Raw genomic sequence first — 15,764 nt, 5'->3', positions numbered from 1 at the left:
GCTGCTCTGATTCTTTCAGGGGCAGGAAATTACAGACCAACACTGAGGAACTGGTTACAGCCACTGGACTTGTATCCTTGGGTTTTGGGGCCAGTGAGAATGGTTATGTGGCTAGTCGGTGAGCCATGCCCTTAGTCTATGGGGAGGGTGTTCAGAATGACATTGGTGCTGATTAGGAGGGTCTGAAAAGAAATTGTGTTGTCTGGCAAAAATCTGCCACTGCTTGCATGAGCAAGGGCTGCCTTTGAAAGATACCGTGCTGCACACAACCCATTGCTAAGATCAGAGAAGGGGGAAAGCAAGCCCTGGAATACCTGGGAAACGTACATCTGAGTCTAAACTACACAGATTACTTGTCCCCTCCTTATACAATGCAACCATGGGGATCTACCTTACAAAGTGATGAGTGCCCTTAGTCCACATCGCCTAGAATATATGCATGGCCCTTACATGTGTGGTGCATGTACATCCCATGTCAACAGCTTTGTTTTACTACTATGTCTGTCAGTTTTAAGGTGTAGCCTGCCTTCAATTCATGGCAAAATGTCATAGCTGCAGAGACCTTTTGTGGTTCATGAAGATTTGTGGTAGGAATGAAGCTGAAGTAAAACATGTCTGCATAAAAGGTTTTCTGGATCTGTGACTGACCAACAACCTGTGTTTTCCCAAATACAGCCAGCTGATCATCTCAGAGCTCCCCTATCCCGAGGGGGCAGCAGGAAGGTAACATGCAATACACACTCAGTACCTGTCTCCTGATTCATCAGTGGCCACAGCACCTTGATAGCATGCCCAAAGGTGGATCAGATATTTCAAAAAACGCGGTTCACAGTTCAAAGGCAGTAATTTCAGGGTGAAATGGAGTTGCAGGTTGTAATGTCTCTAGCTTTTGGTGCTCAGATGAGCAGACCAGCAAAGGCTTCCTCTATACATTTGCCACTCCATGGGTATGAGAGATTCCGTCAGGGTTAGTGGGATGTACATGCCTCCTGGGACAAAACTTACGAACCATTCATTCCTGGTGTATGTACCAGGTACACATTTGGGCCTAATTTCTTTATCACACAAAGAGGGTGGGAAATCCTTTTGCAGGGATGAAAGTATTCCCTGTATTCCTGAGCGCACACTGCAACAACCAAAGCTGAGATCCCACCATCACGACCCAGAACCCTGCAGAATCTATCCCAGTTATACACAAATCACAATACAGGCTAGGGCACCAATCACCTCCTGAACTGGTGGGTCTTTTCCAGTCCAAGCAAGTACCATTCTGTTCAAGCCATTTCTCCACCCCAGAAGGAAAAGCAAGACAAAAGCAACTAGTACCGAGACTAAGCACAGAGGTGATGGAAGCTCTTTCTCCTGTTCAGAGAAGGGCTCTGTTAAGAATTAGCTATGTCTAGATAAAATGCTTTCTGTTTGTTGGCCCTAAAACTATATCCTTTGCCTTAATTTAGCAGAACTCAATGAAAGGGAGACCCCCAACCAGGGGGAGTGTCTCACGCTGGGTCAGAAGATACTGGGTGCGTTTAGTCAATGCCATGTAGCTCTCTGCTAGAATGGGTGCTCTCAATAAAGCTTCTCAACCTTAGTCTTGAGTAACTCCATTTTTAAGTTGCTGGGCATACACTGATGTGAGAAGACCGAGGCCCTGCATGTCAGAGTATGTCTACATAGCAAAAGCTGGCCATTGGCGGGCCTACCCAAGCTAGTTTGAATCCAGCTAGAGTGGGTCACGATAGCAGTGAAGACAGCATAGTGCGGGCTTCAGAGCAGGCTAGCAAGCAGAGTCCATGCCACTGTTCCTCTACGCTGTGCGCACGTGCACGCACATACAGACCCTAAACCCTATGCACACAGCGAAACACTGTGCACACAAAAATTTGCACAGAAGAAATTTTTTGTACACGTGCACATGGCCTGTCAAAAGTTAGAGAGAACATTGGTCCATGCCCAGTTTGTACCACTCACACTGCACTGTCTTCAGTACTATTGTTACCCACACTAGCTGCATTCAAGCTAACTCAGGTAGGCTAGTCCATGTCCAGGTTTTGCTGTGCAGACATCCCTTTAGAAGGCTCCCACTGCACTAGGCCCCAGGAGAGGTTTCATTGGAGAGTCTCTCTCCAAGTCACTGATTTTTCAGCCCTTTGCAAATGGCAATGCAAAGCATAGCCAAGGTCACTGGAAACCAGACAGTGCTTCTGTAACTCAGCCAATCACCAAATGGGTTCAGGCCTTCTCACCCCACCAAATCAGTGTTTTCACTGTGCCCTCCCCCTATTGCAATAATCTTCAGCCTTATCTGAGTGAGGGACTGTGTGTAGGGACAGGAACGACAGCTACAGTTTTCACACACCTTTCCCTACCCCAAAGCCTTCTAGGAAAGTATGTTTTGTGCTGTGCTATCTGAGCAGCGCTCCCTTCAGCGAGCGAAAAGAACATGTCAAGGGAAACTGGGAAGCAATTTTCACCCCACTAACTGCATGATCTTTTGGGGTCTGTCAGTGTTCTATGGGTATCACTCATTTATCTAGTTTTTAAAAAAAAGAGCTCTCGTGCGCTCTCCCCCTTATATCTAACTCTAGACATGGATTTTGCCCCCAGCACAAAAAGAGAAAGCCCCAGGGACTGGAAAATTAAATCCATGCTACCAGCCTAGCGCTCCTCAAGCAAGCCCTACAAAAATAAACCAGTAATTGCAAGCAGCTCTACAAGGACAAGCCAGGTACAAAGTCTGATATGCATCAGCAACCCTACGAAAACAGACCAGTGTCTGCAGGCCCCAGTCACAAGCAAGCCTACCACAACCAACCTGCTCCAGGAGCTGGACAGCCGCAATCCTACAACATAGCCGCAGTCACAATCTAGCATGCTTGCCAGCAGAACAAAATAGTGTGCTTGTGTGCAAAATGAAGAGTCCGTTGGTCAGCAAAGCTCCCAAGGCATCAGCTACAAATATCCGTGAGTAGATATATGCATTTAAAGGTAGGTTGACAGCATCCCTTTAAGAAACCTCAAACCCAAACTAGCAAGATCTGCCAAACTAGCAGCTTTGTCTGAGTGAGCTGCAAGTTCCCGATTTACAGTGACAGGTGCTCCCACACTGTAAATGTTTACATGCTGGGGAAAGAAAAAAAGTCAGTGCAGTTCAAAGGCAAAGACAAACAAGCAAGCCTTTCATGCAGGCTTCCTGGACTATAAAGCACAAACCAGCCCTCCCAATTTACAAACAATAAAACACTCAACCCCACTTTGCTTCCCCTCCTTAAAACAAAAGATCAGACTCTTCCCCCTCCCACCCCATTGCCAGAGGGAAACCTGCCGTTCCTTACGCCCCCTCAAGACAAAACCAACAGCAAAAAGGCTCAGGGGCATAGGTGCCGAGTCTGTGGGTGCTCAGGGGCTCAAATAGGAGAAAAAATAGGGGGTGCTCAGCACCCCCTGGGCTGGCTGGGGCTGCAGCTCTGGTGGCCCTGGGGCTTGCCACCAATCAGCTGTTCAGCGGCTGGCCCTAAGCTTCCAGCAGGTTTTCAGTGGTTGCCCCACTGATCAGCTGTTGAGAGAGGCTGCCCTGCCACTGGCTCCTCTCTTCCCCCTCCCCGCCCTTAAGGCAGGAGGAGGTCTCAGGGGAGGGAGAAGAACCAGCGTGGAGCACCTACCTGCAAAACAAAAAAAGTCAGCACCTTTGCTCAGGAGCCAGAGGCAACTTTTAGCTGCCCCAACACAATGCAGCTACCTCTATCTGCTCCATTAAGAATATGCAGGGCTGGATTTCTTGCCTTGGGCCTGCACACACTCTAGGAAGGGCTAGAGGGCAGGGAGCGGCAGAAAATGCTACTCAAATCAAGAAGAGATTTACCAAAATCATTTTGGGGGAGGGGAGTGAAGAACAAGCCCCAAACCCTGAAGATCTCAGGGGGACCCACAAGAGGCAGCCAGGGAAATCTGTGTTGAGACCCTGTGCTGTCATGCCAACTCTCTGGCTCTCCCCAGCTTCCTGACAGCACAGTCCCATTGGAGCTACAGGTCCGAGACTTCCCCCCAGAATGCTGGCTCTGGGAACCAATTCTTACCTCCTGCCCCTATATGGGGTTCTCCAGGGCAGAGAGGGCCACAGAAAAATGTGTGTGCATCCCTCCCCCTGAGCTGCCCTGTCCACAGCACCCCTCAGTCCAGGGGAGATTCTCTTCAGCAGATCCAGAGCAGGGATCTGTACAGTGCTGCAAAGATGACTTAACACTCTCATATCTGGGGTGGAACCTAGATGGAGGAGAACCCTGGTGCAGGTTATCTGGGCCACAGGCTGGTGCTGGTGAAACTCCGTCATTTAAGTGAATTCAGCTGTTTTGTCAGTTTCTCTTGTCCATTCAAACCTGAAATGGAAGCAAGACATGAGCCCCACAGAAAGCAGGCCCATAAGGGTATGTCTACACTGCAGCTGGGCGTCAGCCTCACAGCCCAGGTGGACAGACTCCTGCCGGTGGGGTTTGAGCTAGTGCACTAAAAATAGTGTGGATGCTGAGGCTTGGGCAGCAGCCTGGGCTCTCAAACCTACCCGACACCCTGTGTCTGAGCTTAGCTGGCTAGCCTGATTCTCCACCCAAGCCACAACATCCACACTGCTATTATTAGGGCCATAGCTCAAGCTGAGCTAGCGCAAGTCTCTCTTCAGGCTGTCAGGCTCCGAACATACATCTACCCTTTATGGTGCTCTCAGTATATTTGGAGCCAAGTTTCATGCAGCTCTGGCCCCATTCCCACTCTCATACTCCTACATTCCTCCTCTAGTGAAGTTTTAGTTATAACCCAAGTTTTTCAGCTAGGGTCCATTGCTAGTAATGCTGCATTTGTGTGGCAGAAGCAGTTGTGTCCATGTTAGTTCTGCTAGTGTTAGAGGTTAAGGCACAAAAATACTTGGGGAAAAAAGGTTGGAGGGAATGGGGGGGTGGGGGGGAGAAGAGAAAAGATGAGAAAATTGCCTTCAGCCTCCTGGAAATTCTCAGGGAACAATGCTTCCTTCGCAAGCATCTAAAAAGGGTTTGCAAACATTGCATGGTAAAAAACCAACAAGAAAACCCCAACAAATCCTGGCTTAATAAAAAGGAACTTACAGTGTCTCTTTAAGAGGCAAAAGCCACAGTGAGCCAATTCTTGGAACCTCTGGCAGAGAGGTTAGCCAGGACACACCCTTCATTCAGAAGTCAAATGAATCCTGAGCAGCTGGCAGAGAAAGGAGGAGGATGGGATGGTGTGAAGCAGCACAAATCAACTCCCTCCTCAAGCAAAACAGCCGGTCTACAAAGGCTGGATTTGGTATAGGGTGGGGGAGGGAAACGAAACATGCCCTGTGCATGGCACTAAGTGTCTATTCCAAAAAGGCTCGGATATGTTGCTCATCACTGTGGTGTCAGAGAGCCTTCTTGTAGTGCATTAAGCAACACCACTAACATCTGCCATGTGTTTGTTCTCTCATTCTGTCCCATGGGGTAGAAGTCTGTGCAGTGGAATGTTTTGAATTTCTGTATATTATAGCTATGTGTGTGCTCATGTGTATGTATATACACACACACGCGTGTGTATGTTTATGTTACAGAAGAGAATGTCAAAGACGTGCTATGCATTCAAATCGGAAGGAGGAAGCAGATATCCACAAGGAAGAGCCATCAGGCCAGAGTAATCCCTGGGGTAATGCTACTAAGAAAACTGTATCAGATGAATTTAGCCCACTTTTTGTATTCCAGGGCTGGGATAATGGGGGGGGGGGGGGGGGGGGGGGGCGGCGCTGCAGGTCAAGGGTGAGGGGCACAATATCAGCATTAATGGGAATCTCACATTGAGAGAAGGGTGTATAGACAAAAGCCTGTGTGGGTCTGATCAGCCAAGAGAAGAGAGGCTATGACAGTCAGAGGTGTGTAGTCATCTGTCCCACTAGCACAGTGGTAGTCATTATGAAATACCTTCCTGGGACAACTACACAGTTTACAACTTTAAAGGACAAGTCCATTTTTAACTGTTCTTTTGATAGCTTCTTCAGGCGTTGTGTGAATAAAGCACTGCTCATTTTATCTTGAAAATGACAGCACAGTGTACCTGAGCTGGATGGAGGGGGGTGCATATGCCCATCCATGTGCATGTGGATCCATCAGAGAGAGCAAGCCTTCCTTGTGGGCATGTATTGGGGTCTCTTTGGCTTGCTTGTGAGCATGTGAACATAGAGAGAGAGGCATGTGTGTATGTTCATGTATGAGTGGTTAGGGGGGCTTACTTGGTGCAGATCTAGATTGGGTATAGGCTGGGGTGACTGTTTGGGCCTGTACTTGTATCAGTGGAGGAGGAGGAGGGGCTGCAGAACTAAAGATCAAGGCACTAAAAAGGTGTTTTTGAAATATTTACCTAAAAAACCCAGGCCAGTCCAAATGTGGCGGTACTGAGCTGTTTATAAACCAGCCTCCCTACTTGTAGGCCCAGGGAATTTTTAGGGAGCATGTCTACAAGCAACAACACACCAACTCCAATTTCTTGTTTGCAGAAGGTTAGACTGCACAAGCTGTTACTCACACAGCCCAGTGGGTGCAGGCAGCTGCCCCACCCCCTTCAAGCCGAGTTATTAAACTACATGAGCACTAGAAACTCCTGGGGAAACTGCAGCTTTGGCAGCATTAGGAGCCCTTCCAGAGTTAAAGGAAACCTCATGGGTACTAAACCTTAATCTCATTCATATGAATATTTCCAACCCCGGCACCTCCCAAACATACAGTATCCAGGAGTCTTTGTAAAGCTGTGTCTCTGCAACAGCAACACCAGTCTTATTGCATCTCAATACAATAAGTTTAACCTCTCAACTGCTGGTTCCCAAATCAGCTCTGGTGTGATGGTGACAGAATACACTGGCCTGTTCCGAAGATCTGATGCTCCCTCACAAGATGTGAGGGGACATGCCAGATAAGCCAGGCAGCACTTGAGATGGACTCCACTCAACAGTCTAGCATTCATTCACCCCCATTGGTCCTGCTAGCTGAGACGAGATCACTGGTATTGGAGATGAGCCCAAACTGCAAGATTCAGATCCAGATCTGATTTCTTCCAAAGTTCGGGGGCGGGGGGGGGGGGTTCAGATGCAGCCTGTTGATTCTGACCCATTTCTGCTCATCACTGTTCCTGCTCCTCTTTAAGTCAATGGGTGGCTCAACCACCCATGTCACTGGGAACAGGATGAGGCCTTGGAAGCACTACGAGAGCCAAACAAGTGTCATCCAATCTTTTCCCTTAGGAAGCTTTTCAGGACAAATGCTTGGAAAGCAGATGAATGCAATTCTGGTGAGCAAAACCCTGTGAGAAGCTGAAGGAGGTACCTCAGCCTTTCCCAGAGTTCAAGCCCTGGTCCCTGAGGTCTGGGAGCAGTATGTTTGGCAGGGCTTTTCCGGAGCCTGCTATGTGGAAGATAAAGAATGTAAACGATTTCCTGCTCGGCAGCATGCAGCTCCCAAAACATCTGACAGTTCATGTACTGGAGATTGTCTCCACAGAAACCTGGCTTCAGAGACCAGAACACCAACAAGTGCCAATTTTCCAGTAATGAGAAACTGATCTTCCCTCTCATACTCTCCTTTCCCCTCTTCTTTTCAGTCTCAGCCTCCTCCCTGGTGACTCCCCCACAAAGCACCTCAACACAAAGGAAACCCACAGCCCCTACCTCTAAATCAGACCTGAGGGAGGCTCTATTAACGCCCACTTCAATGCTGCAGATAAGGTTGCTCCCAGGTCAGTGGGAGCTTGGAATCAAATATGCTCTCCACTCGACTGAGGCCACTCTTACTGGCTGGACACCCAGCACAGCACTGACACATCGTTCACCTACTCTCCCTTGCGCAACCTCTAGAAAAAACCTAGGATGGAGTCTCTGGGGAGAGCTCTACCTTTCAAGTGTTTCAAAAAATCAGCATCCATGCTTCCAGTCTATAGAACTGGATTTTCATAGAGTCTTAACAGCTAAAGGCAGGAAAAAACCACCATATTAGGTGATCCCACTCCCAAACAAGTGGGATGTCCCCAGTAGGGGTATGGGCTTTGTCAGGGCATGCCATGGAGGGCCACAGCGGTCTCTCCTCTCAGACCAGGCCCTACTATGCTGCTAGCGCACTGGAGTTTGTCAGAGCATTTCCCATCTGGGCTGTTCCTAGGAGGTGCTGTGCACAAGTTTCACCCCAGTGAAATTAGGTATTATCTCAGGGTCAGGCTGCTGGTATGCAGAAGCTGAGCCTGCACACTCCAGGTCAGAGCTCTCATGGCCAAATAGAGTTAGGTCTCCGCAAAGAAAAAGATTTGGTCCAACATACATCAGATCCAAATCAGGCACTTTTTAGATGGGTAAGTGGTGTAAGGGGTAGTTTGTACCCTGTGCACTATGCTTGGCCCTTCAGGGAATTCTTGCAAAGTGGGGCCTAATTCAGGGGAACATGCTTATCAATTATATGCATTGTGTCCAATCACATGACACAAACAGATCATATTACTATGTATGAAAATGGATTTAAAAAATCCTAGTTGAAATTTATCTTATTGGTCAGTTCCGCCACCTACCCTCCCTACTGCCACCTTACAAATGCAGGCTCACATACTCTACAACCTACAGACGACATGTTTGGAAATTCTGACTCTAAACATCTAGGCACTCAAGTTTTCACAAAATTCCAGCTCCCATCAAGGAACCAAAGCAAGGAACAGATTTTTCAGAAGAGCTGAGCATGGTGGGTAGAAACAGTAATTTACACACATACACACTCTCTCTCACTCACTTGCAGAAAAGTTCCAAAGTATATTTTTGTTCTGAAACAGGAAGCTTTGTGCATTTCTGGAGATAAATTAATTTCCCCCTTTCTACTGCTTTTTTCCATTGTGCCAATGAATGCAACAGAAAGCTTCAGAGGGACAAAAAGAAAAAGAAAGTGGGAAAAATCCACTCTGCGCATCATTCATTTTACCTCATTTGGGAGGTGGGGGAGGGGAACACAAGCCTCAAAAATTTGAAGTTTCTAGATTTTATGAAACAGCAGAAGAGACTTTGGAAACTGGAAGCTTTCTGTAAATGTTCCCAGATTTGGAAAGAGGCCATTTTTGATTGAAAAATTATAAATGAAAAATTTCAGCCAGCTCTAGTGATGGGTATGAGCACTTGAAAAAACCGGTTCTAAGTGACTAACTAGTCTCTCTCTTATCTACACCAGCAATTTCTCACCTTTGCAGTCCCACCATTGGTGCTGAAAATGGTGGAAATACTAGTAGAGGGCTCCGGAGTTTTACCATGTTGCCTAACCGCCTCCTAGCTGGTGGAGCAGCACTGGTAGCAGGGAAACAGTGGGCGATAAGAGAAACGCCAGTTTAGACAAGAGAAGTAACCCTCTTCCATGGGTGTTGGGTGCTCTTCTAGTTAAGCAATCAGCCACAGCATTCTCTGCTAATTCATGCTGGATGGGATGCTGGCATGAAAAAGGAGACACAGATATACACCTTCACTGTTAAAAACAGGCCTTATTTCCAGTCTGAATTTGTCAAGCTTCAACTTCCAGCCACTGGATCTTGTTATACCTGTGTGTAGATTGAAGAGCCCTCTACCATCAGAGGTCTCAGAGTGGTAGCCATGTTCGTCTATCAGCAAAAACAACTAGGAGTCCTTGTGGCACCTTAGAGGCTAACAATTTGGTGGTTTGCAATAGTGGATTCAATCACAGGATCAAAACCTTCAATATCTACCCACCCAACTTAAAATTTAGGCGCAAACCAAGTAGCTTCATTTTTAATTGTCATTTAAGCCTGCCCAACAAGTTCTCATTCTGATTTGGTTCCTTAAACAACATTTTGTTTTCAAAATTTAAGTTGCGTCTCCTCTCCTAGCTACCAAGATAGGAGGAGTCTGGGGCTCTGCCTTTCTTGCATGGATGAAATCACTAACACCTGAAGCAATATAAAGAATACAACTAAGCTCTCAGGGCTTGGCAGGTAACAAGAAACCTGGGCCAGTTTCACCTTTAATAAATAATTCTAAGTAATAATTTCCAATTTCAGATATGGATGGAAACCCAACCCATGCAGCACTGCAGAGGGGCACAATCCAGTGCATGTTGACCAATGTGCTACATGGGAAATCAGAAACTAGTGTTGGATTATTTGTTTAAAATCAGCAATACACAGAGTCAGGTCATCCCTTTCTGTGTATATAATGCACAGAAGGGGGGAAGTTACTATTAAAAGAACAACAGGCAAGGTTAAGGGCACAGAAAATTTAACTCGCTCTCTGTATGCATCATATAGTCCCTTCCATGACTGTAGAGTCCAAAGCAGTACTTAGAAGACCTTGTGTGGTGACATGAGGGAGCAGCCAGCCAGTCTGGGAGCTAGAGATGCGGGTGAACTAGTATTCTTTATAAAGGATCCCCTTTATATTCATTACAAAACAGGCCTCTCTTCTCTACCACAAAGGATACTACAGAGGAGGGATTAGCAGCTGGCACTCGGAAGAACCAAAAAGTCTTCCAACCATGCAGAGCCCAAGTGGAGTCCTGTCTCCTACAATGTGAATCTCATGCTCTGAACTTAGTGCCAGCTCCCTTGTATTCCTGCAGTCTCTCCTTTTCCCAGCTCAGAGCCATTCTACCACCAATGCTCCATGCTGCCCCTAATCTCCTGTTGAGGTAGTAGAAGCTGTTGACTGGAAGTTAACAAGAGCATGTTGTCTGGGGCTCTCTCCCAAGATCAGGGTGGATTTTCTACTGTAGCAGGCCACCTAGACCAGTTGATCCTGGGCTGTGCTACCTCCAATCAGCCATGTGTCCCGGGGGCCTATCGGGACTGGCCTAAGCGCTTGCTGCACACCACTTTCAATGTGCATCACCAACTTTGCTCCCCTCTGCACCACCTATAGGGAAGCATAGCATCTTTTCATTAAAGGGCCTTTTTATTCTGTATATGTTAATTTATTCTTATTAATGATCTCTCCACTTATCTCCCATAAGCTGAATTTAGAGCACGCTAAACATTCAATTTCCAGGATTTCTGCTCATATGCAGGATGTGTCTGTTTATGGAGGTGCACCTGGCCAGAGGCAATTGCCCTAGACCATCACTCTGCCTGCTGCACACCCCTCATACCCGGTATACACGCAGACATCTCCATCCACACTCCAGCACACTGCAGAATTTTGTGCCAGCCCTCCCTTCAGGTTCACTTCCTTGTGTCTTACCAATGGCCCAAGAGTTCAGGATTCCCAGTCATTTCCTGTCCCTTGGATTAGCATCCAAAAGATGTCCTGTTTACATTTCAGGACTGTGGTGGAAATAAACATGATGTCAGGACATTCCATCAGTAGGATTCAAACACAGTCATGCTGGACTTGATGAAGGATGCTGAACAAAATACAGTCTTCATTTTTATTTTATCTTCCTTCCTCAGCACCTTCCCCTTCCTCATGTTTCAGCATTACCTCACAAGGACACCAGGAGGTGCCTGCTGGTCAGCCAGTCCACGTGAGAGAATTAACACAGTGGAAGCATCTCTACCATTGAACCTTGCTAATTCCCACCAATGACTGCAGGACCTGTTGCAAAGTTATCAAATACAGCAAGTTAGCAAGTAAGCAAAAGGACCAGGGAGCAAGGATACTGCAGCGCAAAATTGACTATTTCTTTTGGAAATTATAAATCTCAAAGCAATTTATACAGATTGTTTCAAAAGTACCAGTCTCCCCATTTTACAGATGAGGAAATGAAGGCATGGACAAGCGGAGCAATTTTCCCAACTGGACCACACTACTTGACGGCTAAATTCTGCTCTCAGCCACACTGGAGGTAAGGTATAGCGGAGATTAAAAATGAGTTATTCATGACAATACTTCATAATGCACTAGTCAATATATTGTAGAATATTTTGTTAAAATAACATCTGAGTAATGGAGAGAACTGCCACTACAGCATCTGCTATTAAATCTCTGCCAAGAGAGCTAAGTAGGTTATAAAATTTGCAGGCTAGTAAAGGGCCTATTAGCAATGTTCTACCATGTTATTATGATTAAAAACTCAGTACTTTGAGCTATACATTTACCCAATGCTTTACAGACAGCAATTAGTTTCTTCATTCTAGTTAGGCAAATATAAATATTATGAAGGATCCTCTTGAGACACAAACTGGAAGGCTACCAACATCTAAACACTCCCAACATGACATGTTCCAGAACACACTGGGGGTCTCAGAATCATGGAAGCTAGAAATGGAAAAAAAGTCCACCAGCTAATGTAGTCCATCTCCCTGTGGCCAACACAGCATTGTTCCTTACAATGTGCTGTCTAGTGTTTGGTCCAGTCTAGATGCAAGTGATCTCATCATAGAAGTAGGGCCAGTTCCTTTGGGAGGGCAACTGAGATTTTGCAGGTTAGAGTGCATGTTTTAGTCCATGAGGGTGTTGAATAAAACGGGAAATCAAAATGTCCTACTGTAGTTTTCATCTCAGGTGAAGGGGGCTTTAAATATAGAACATGTGCAGTGTAACTCATCGGGAGATCAGCAGACAGAGGATAATGCATGGCCTGTTGCATTTGGAATGGAATATTGAGACATTCATCTCTAGATTACAGCCCGGTTGGTGTCGATTTCAAGTCATTGCTACATGTCACTACAGCAGGGGTTCTCAAACTTCATTGCACCATGACCCCCTTCTGAAAACAAGAATTACTACATGACGCCAGGAGGGGGGACTGAAGCCTGAGCCCGCCCAACCCCTGCCACTGTGGGGGGGCACAAGCCAAAGGGCTTCAGCCCCAGACAGTGGGGCTCGGGCTTTGGCTTCAGCCCCAGCAAGTCTAAGCCAGACCTGATGATCCAATTAAAACAGGGTTGTGACCCACTTTGGGGTCCTGACCCCTAGCTTCAGAACCACTTCACTACAGTCATTCAGTTTTGAGATGACAAAGTCATGGATATCTAAGGTGCCCATCAATTTGGTATCTAGTTCACTGAAACACACTACCTGAGATGAACCTTGAAGGCCAGCTGGAAACTTTAGCTAGTGTGGAATGCTACTCACCACTTCCAAGTGGGACAGACAAATAGGAACACACGAGATCTGTGTGCCACACTTTACACAGACTGCCTATCCACTTCTACTGTCCACAAAGCCCAGCTCTTTTCTTAAGTGGCCTAGATCCCTCTTATCTCCGAGACTGTCTCAGTCTTACCATGCTGCCTAGAGACTCTCAGAACACTTTGGCTCTCTCTTCCCAAACAATAAAGAGCTTAGCAGAGCCCATGTAGGGTGCTCTCTTGCCTATGGAAATACATGCAGGCCTAAGCCTGGCCCCATTTAGACAACAATACAAGATTCATCTTTTTGTCCAAGGCTTTCCACTAACTGCAGGCTCTGGAATCCCTGGCACTTTGCCCATGGGCTGGATTTTCTCCATCTCTTCCTTTAAATTTAGCAAGCACAGGGCTGGAGGTGGGGGAGGGGATTGTGGTGTCTTTGCTCCCTCTATTTGGGAAGATGTTATTTATTCTTGATCTAAACCATGTGCGCTCCTGCAGTATCTAGACAGGGGCTGTATAAATGCATGTAGCGACATGACAGCTGTTGGCAATCGATGAAAAATGAGTTCGCTGGATCTCCGTCCTGATCCTAGTGGACAAGCAGCCACATCACACCAAACATCACAGCTGGCACTAATCAACATCGCAGTCAGCGGTTGTCCACCGGAATGGCCAGAGACTGAACTGCCCTCTCACCCCTTCAGGATGAGCCTTAGGCACATTAGCAGGACAGAGTGGGGGGAAGCCGCTGCCCATGCTGTACCTGTCTCTGGAGCGGTTTCCTCTAGAGAGCTTTTCAAAAATACCATATTAACTTGGGGGGGGGGGGGGGGGAGCTGTGGAGAAATCAATGGGCCTATGTTAAAAATACAGAGCAAGTTCACTTCTGTGAGAAAGCAGCAATGGAGCAGATGCCATTTATAGTCATTCAAAGTGTCACTGAATAGCATCATTTTTATAAATACACTGAAAGCCGGACATGAAATAACTGGTTCACAGCTCCCTAATCACAAGGGCTTCCTCTGCTACACATTTTTCCTATTTATCCAATGGCTTCTGTTTTATATCTAGTTTGCTAATGGAAGGTGGGGGGGGGGGGGAAATTGGCCTAAACTGATCCAACAGATGTACAAAACTGGGGCCTCAAACACAGGCTTCCTTTCTGCATCCACCAAAGAGAAAAAAAAAAAAAAAAAAAAAAAAAAAAAAGACATTTCAGCAGAATTCTCTCTTTGGAGAAAACCACCACAAAAGATATTCCCCTCTGTTTGGAGCCACTCAAAATAACTGCAGCACAGCTGCCAGGAGAGTATTTTGTGCTGCCTGCATTCACAATTCCCAGTAAGGTGGTATCAAAACAGCAAGCTATGGACTTGATTTTTTTTTCCATTACTTTTATCATATCAAAACTAGCCCTAAAACATGTGTCCTTCATGGATCAAAGTGCTTTAGAAACATCACTTAAAGGTAGATTATCTTTTGAGACAGCCAGTCTTCTGGGCTATCCAGGGCAGTTGGATTTTTAGAAGTGTTCAGGTGCATAGCTTGTACTCACTATTATTGTGATTCTATGTACAACTAGGGCTAGCTACACTGCAAATCACCAGAGACTGGTCCTTTCCACTCAATTCTTGTGAGTGCACATATTGTACATGCAAATTCTGCATGCATACTTTGCAAAAAGCGATACTACAAATCTCGGCTTCTATGTCCACAGTGTAGAGATTTTAGGATGTAAGGTCCTTTGGGGAAGGCTGTCTACCTCTATGGCTGAGCACATGGCAAATGCTCAGTAAAACAATCAACATTATTCGATCCATTTAAAGAAAGTGGCACAGAGCAATTCAATGACTTGTCCAAGTTCAAACAGCAAGTCAGCAGCACAACCAAGAAGAGAACACAATTCTCCTGACTCCTAAAAGCAGAATCACTAGGGAACAGCCCAGCCTCCAGGCATTTTCCCAAGGAGAAAAGGGGCTCAGAGATTAGTTAATCTCTTACCTCAGATTCACTCAGCAGGGCAGGGTGGCCAGCCTGGTGGCTCCACACTGTGCTGTCACCTGGATGATCTGAGGTCAGGTCTTGAGCTTCCCAGCTGGGGGGTGGGAAGGAGGGCAAGAACTGGAACTGTGATCCAACACACACTCTGAGCACTGTTGACAAGTTGTCAGGGGAGACATGTCCAAACTCTCCTTGGCCACAAAAAAGATCACCATGATGCAGGGCCTCAGAAGATATGTGGGGCTAGCTAAAGAGGAAAGTGAGGCCAATTTCAGCAGAAGTCCCAACAATTAGAGCTGAAATTAATTACATACCTGAGCAATTCCACCTCAGAATGACCACTACTAACAACAAGGCCTATCTCTCTCACCACTAACATGCACTTTTCAAAAGGGATCCTGGTGCTAACATACCTCCCACCAGCTACTTTAGCAAATTTAGCCAACCAGCAGGATTCAGGATTAAGACTTGCTGCCAGGAAACTGAACTCAAGTTACCATACCCGGACTGAGCTTTGCAGAGGATACCCCCCCCCAACTCCCAAGCTTTCAAGTCACACTGTTCATTGAAATAACAGTGGTACATTATATATGGAGTAGCACAGTAACTCAAAAGAGCTGTTCCTCTCTCCCCCGGCACCTTCCTTCATCTGCACCATGTGAGCTGAAGAGGAAGGGAGCAGCAAGGAA

At 46.5% G+C, this 15,764-nt stretch overlaps 1 protein-coding gene across 9 annotated transcripts in view; it reads right to left on the bottom strand.

Moving 5' to 3' along the window:
• DAAM2 (dishevelled associated activator of morphogenesis 2) overlaps positions 1-15,764 on the bottom strand; it is a 240,039-nt gene that overhangs the window by 170,817 nt on the left and 53,458 nt on the right. Inside the window, exon 1 of one of the 9 annotated variants that reach the window (XM_037895549.2) lies at positions 11,240-11,593. The exons of the other annotated variants lie outside the window; for them this stretch is intronic. The gene's annotated coding sequence lies outside the window, so the exon portion shown is untranslated. Of the gene's footprint in view, positions 1-11,239; positions 11,594-15,764 lie in introns of those variants that run through there. 9 annotated transcript variants of the gene reach the window in all.

Source organism: Chelonia mydas, chromosome 3 (assembly GCF_015237465.2).
Source record: "Chelonia mydas isolate rCheMyd1 chromosome 3, rCheMyd1.pri.v2, whole genome shotgun sequence".
NCBI lineage: Eukaryota > Metazoa > Chordata > Testudines > Cheloniidae > Chelonia > Chelonia mydas.
Note: the sequence above shows the minus strand (reverse complement) of the source record. Positions and strands in the feature narration are given on the sequence as shown.